This window comes from Nannospalax galili, unplaced genomic scaffold, assembly GCF_000622305.1.
Source record: "Nannospalax galili isolate Female #2095 unplaced genomic scaffold, S.galili_v1.0 scaffold302, whole genome shotgun sequence".
In the NCBI taxonomy this organism is placed as follows: Eukaryota; Metazoa; Chordata; class Mammalia; order Rodentia; family Spalacidae; genus Nannospalax; species Nannospalax galili.
This window is the reverse complement of record NW_008350120.1, coordinates 417,557-422,224: the sequence shown is the minus strand read 5'-3', so window position 1 is coordinate 422,224 and position 4,668 is coordinate 417,557. Positions and strand designations below refer to the sequence as shown.

The window sequence follows — 4,668 nt, the reverse complement described above, 5'->3', positions numbered from 1 at the left end:
GGCAGTCTCTGTCTGAAGCGGAAGGCAGCCTGTCGCTCTTGAGAGTACTCTGTAGGGTGGACCAAATGGTGTTTCAAGGTCCAGGGTTTAGGGAGGTCAAGCTGCAGTGTCTGGAAGCTGTTCGTGGTGCCTGGAGGCAGGAAGAGAGAGAATCAAGTATTGGAACAGAAACCTCCTCCTGGGCTCTCCAGCATAGATCACACCCCTAAGAAGCAGAGCTGGAGGCAGACACTGGACCGGCAGTGTAGCCAGGAAGGCTGAACAAACCAACAACCAGAGAAGCAAGTGACAGGCTAAGGGTCTGTCATGGAACTGGGGCAGTTGCAGTGTGACCCTAGCTTGCTCTCCTGAGAGATGTGAGCCATTCTGTTTGCTGTGGTTTTAACCTTGGAGGACGGACAGCCCATGTTTCTGCAGACCTGTGGACTATATACTCTGGGTCAGTGTGCCAAGTGCTGCTGGTGCGGAGGAAGTGGTGGGTGCTAGTGCCTTTGGTCTGCTATAAGATTTGATATCAAGCATCACAGTCCTACCATTCCTCTGTGGAGACATTTATCCAGGAAACACACTGAGCATGCCCAGATGGCACTACAGTCCCGCTTGAAGTACAAGGTGTGGCACCTGGTACCTTCCATGGCACTTTCTCCTCTTCTGTTCTATGAACCACTCTACTCAGCCCCAACAAGGGTAGATGCACACCTCATAATCAGAGTAACTGAAGAGTACCATTCACTGCTACCACTTTTCAGGGGTGCATGATGTTTCTTTTTGGGAGAAGAAAAGCTGAATACTCCGGATTTTATGCCAGGGAGTCTTAGCTCCTTCTCCTGCGGTGAAGTTATTGGTAGAAAGCAATTGAGTGACTGGGAGATCTGGTCTCAAGTCCTGTCTACCATGTCCAGGTCAACACGGTAATGCACCAAATAGGAGTGGATGTTTCCAAGTAGGTTAGTGTGCAGGAGAGTGCTATGACCCTGCCCATTGGGGTTGTAGAAGGTGGTGTGCATGTAGCCGGGGGCGTGCATCTTGGCCTCCATCACCCTGTTAGGGTTGAAGATGGAGTCCCAGATGTAATCAAAACTGTAGACTGTCAAGGTTGTCCGCAGCACCAGCATGCATCCCTTCAGCCTGGCAAGGGTGACGAAGTCATCTCTAAAGCTGGAGTTAAAGTGGGGATGAAGGGGCACCCCTGTGGGCAAAGAGGCAAATTGTGCTTGTGTGCTTATAGACAGAGTCAGAGTCATGGTAGTGGATGGCATTCATGAAGGTGGCTGTTTTTGGACAGTCAATGCCAGGGACTAACTGGTAAGTGGTACTGCCCAGGCCCCAGTCACTGTCCCTGTACTTGGTTTGCATGCCCACAGGTATGTGTCCTCCATACAGTGCTTGTACACTGATCTCACAGGCGATACGCTCACCCCAGAGTGCACATTAAAACCTGCAGCCCAGAAGTGGCTCTCAGCCAGAAGGAGGCACTCCAGCCTCCGTAGAGCACAGTGTTGTGTTTTTTAAAAAAAAATTATTTATTATTTTTATTTTATGTGTATGTGTGTATTGCCTGCATGTAGGTAAATGCACCCGTGTTGTGCAATGCCCGCGGAGGTCAGAAGAGGTTGTTGGATCCCCTGGGACTGGAGTTATGGACAGTTGTTAGCTGCCATGTGGGTGCTGGGATTCGAACCCGGGTCTTCTGTAAGAACAACCAGTGTTCTTAACCACTGAGCCATCTCTCTAGCCCCACAGTGTTGTGTTTTAGCCTGTAATGGGGAATGTTGGGTTGGACCCCTCAGGGGCCAGCCTTGTTGATGGGTTTGGGGAAGTCCCCATGGTGTTTATAGGGGGAGAAACGTGGTAGCTGCCCTTTATTCTTGGGCAGTGGCTCCTTGAAGACCACTGGGTCCACTTCTCCAGCCTCATATTTCTGAGCCAGTTCCTCTGTGCTCCGGTAGAGCTTGCCATTGTACCAGAGCTGTTCCACTCTCCAGTGCAGGTCATTTGTGCTCCCATGATCCACAAGGATCTCCAACTCAGTGGGGTGCAGGAAGTGGCTGTCCACATAGCGCTGCAAGATAAACCACGTACGACGTCTGCCGTATGCCACGTCTCAAGGAGCTATGTGAAGGTCAGGCACTGGCTATTAAGTCCTGTAGTGAGAAGCCTGTGGTATCGAGGAAAAAGTCTGACAAGGGTTTAGTGGCCTCTTTCAGGGTCTCATAGAGGAGTGTAGATTCTGCTGCAGATGTGGGTCTGGATGCCCAGGACAGCTGATGCCCTGGTCTGGTGCCATAGTAGTCGGTAATGTCTGTGAAGGTGGCTGTGTCAGGACAGTTGATGCCAGGGACTAAGTGTTGAGTGAAACTGCCAAGGCTCCAGCCCAAGCCCATGTACTTTGTCGGCATACCCCCATGTCTGTGTTCCTCAAACAGTGCTATAGCCACTTGTACACTGATCTCATAGGCGATACGCTTTCCTTGAACTGCACATTAAAGATCTGCAGCCCAGAAGTGGCTCTCAGCTGGAAGAAGATGCTTCAGCCTCCGTAGGGCATGGTGTTGTCTTTGAGGCTGTAATGGGGACCACTGGGCTGGAGCATGCAGGAGCCAGCTTTGCTGATGGGTTTGAGAATTCCTGTTTGTAGGAAGATAAACGTGGTGGTTCTTGCACAGTAGATCCCTGAAGACCATCATGTCCACTTCTCCGTCCTTGTATTTCCGAGCCAGTTCCTCTGCACTCTGGTAGAGCTTGCTGTTGTACCAGAGTTGTAGTATTCTCCAGTTCTGGACATTTGTGCTCCCATGGTCCTCAAGGATCTCCATACCTGTGGGTTGTGGCAACTGGTCTTCCACATGGAGCTGCATGATAAACCTATTTCCGAGCCAGTTCCTCTGCACTCTGGTAGAGCTTGCTGTTGTACCAGAGTTGTAGTATTCTCCAGTTCTGGACATTTGTGCTCCCATGGTCCACAAGGATCTCCACACCTGTGGGTTGTGGCAACTGGTCTTCCACATGGAGCTGCATGATAAACCAGCTATGGCGTTTTCTGAGTGCCATTCCATGAGGGGCCACATTGGTGAAGGTCAGGCACTGGCCATTGCAGTCCTGTAGTGTGTATCCAGTGGTGTCAAAGAAAAACTCGTTCAAGGGCTCAGTGGCCTCCTTCAGGACATCATGGAGGAGAGCAGACTCTACTTTGGACATGGGTCTGGATGCCCAGGGGAGCTCCTGCCCTTGCCCACGGTTCAGTTTCCGCATGTACATGGGCTGTTTGATGGGCCCCACGGCATACTCGGTAACATTGGGATGCTCCTGGGCGCCAAAGTAGATGAGGACACGAGCTTCCCGCAGAGGAGGACTGGTTCCTTTATCGAGAAAATCCAGTACCTCGTACTTCTTGGGCAGTAGCCTCTCAATGAGGAATACATAGTTCTTGGCCAGAGTCATTCTCCTGGTGGCTGCAGCTCCAGCTCCTCCCTGTTCATCAGGTAGGCGTGCACGGACTCCAACTCTTCAGCACTCATGTCCCACAAGATGTGGGCCTTGCCATCCCGTGCCCACCAGGAGTGCTCGTCCATGGACATCTGTGGCAGCCCAGGACCAAGCTCCTTCTGGCCAGCTCCATGGCTCTGGAAGCCAGCAGAGCAGAGGAGACGACTTAGGTGTTTCTCTTTGCACACTAGCATCTCAGCGTGCCTTGTCGTTAAGCCCTGCCATTTTCGTACAAAATGAACTCCTCCCCTTGACTGAAATCAGACCAGGAGGCTCACCGTTCTCAGTACCATCCAGTCCCTGTGTGCGCATCTACCTGCTTCCTCCCTCATCTATAAGTCTCTTTTATTCTTGTCTAGATAATTCCCATATTTTCTTCTCTTATTGATATCTCAGTGGGGGAATATTCATCAGCCAGTGGCTCCCTGAGTCACAGGAGCCTAAGATTTAGTTCTCAAGGGTTGCGACATGTTTCTGTCTCAGTAGTCCAGAGGACTGTAGTGACAATACTACCTTTTTGATGCAACAAATTGCCTTTTAGAAGAATGCATTTTGAAATTTATTGTAGGTGTTCAAAGTGCTGCCTCTTGGCTTAAGTTGCACTAAGGTTCACAAACTAAGGACTCCCAGTGTGATCCTGGCCATGTTATTTAAACTCTCTGGGCCTCCACTGTCTCAACTGTGACGTGGAGATGGCAGTGGCAGCAAGCAGGCCCTCTGGCTGTGGAGAGAAGAAACCAGGCCCTCTGGCTGTGGGGAGAAGCAAGCAGGCCCTCTGGCTGTGGGGAGAAGAAACCAGGCCCTCTGGCTGTGGGGAGAAGCAAGCTGTTAGTAAATAGTCTGACAGTGCGGGGACAATTCCAGCTTTCAGGAACACGTGGGGTGTTGCATGCACTTCCCGTTGAAGTAAGCATCAGTGGTAACGGTTTGGACCCTAACATGTTGTAGATCCTGATGCCTGCAGACTGTTTGGACTGAGTCTAGACAGGGAAGCGTGCCCGGGGAGAGCCCTGCCCTGCCTAGCCTTCTCTGACCTCCTAGTGGGTACCACATTTGGAGTCTGTTGACATCGAGGCTATTTGAGCTGTCAGGCCATCCTGGGTTGTAAGTCAGATATCTCCCTCCCTTTCCTTTTGGGCGTGGTCAGTGTTTTCATTGCTTAATGATCGCCCCAAATCAGCA

At 51.1% G+C, this 4,668-nt stretch overlaps 1 pseudogene; it reads right to left on the bottom strand.

The window, feature by feature from the left end:
* LOC103745366 overlaps window positions 1–3,680 on the bottom strand; it is a 13,518-nt pseudogene extending 9,838 nt beyond the window's left edge.
* Between the last annotated feature and the right edge of the window lie 988 nt (window positions 3,681–4,668).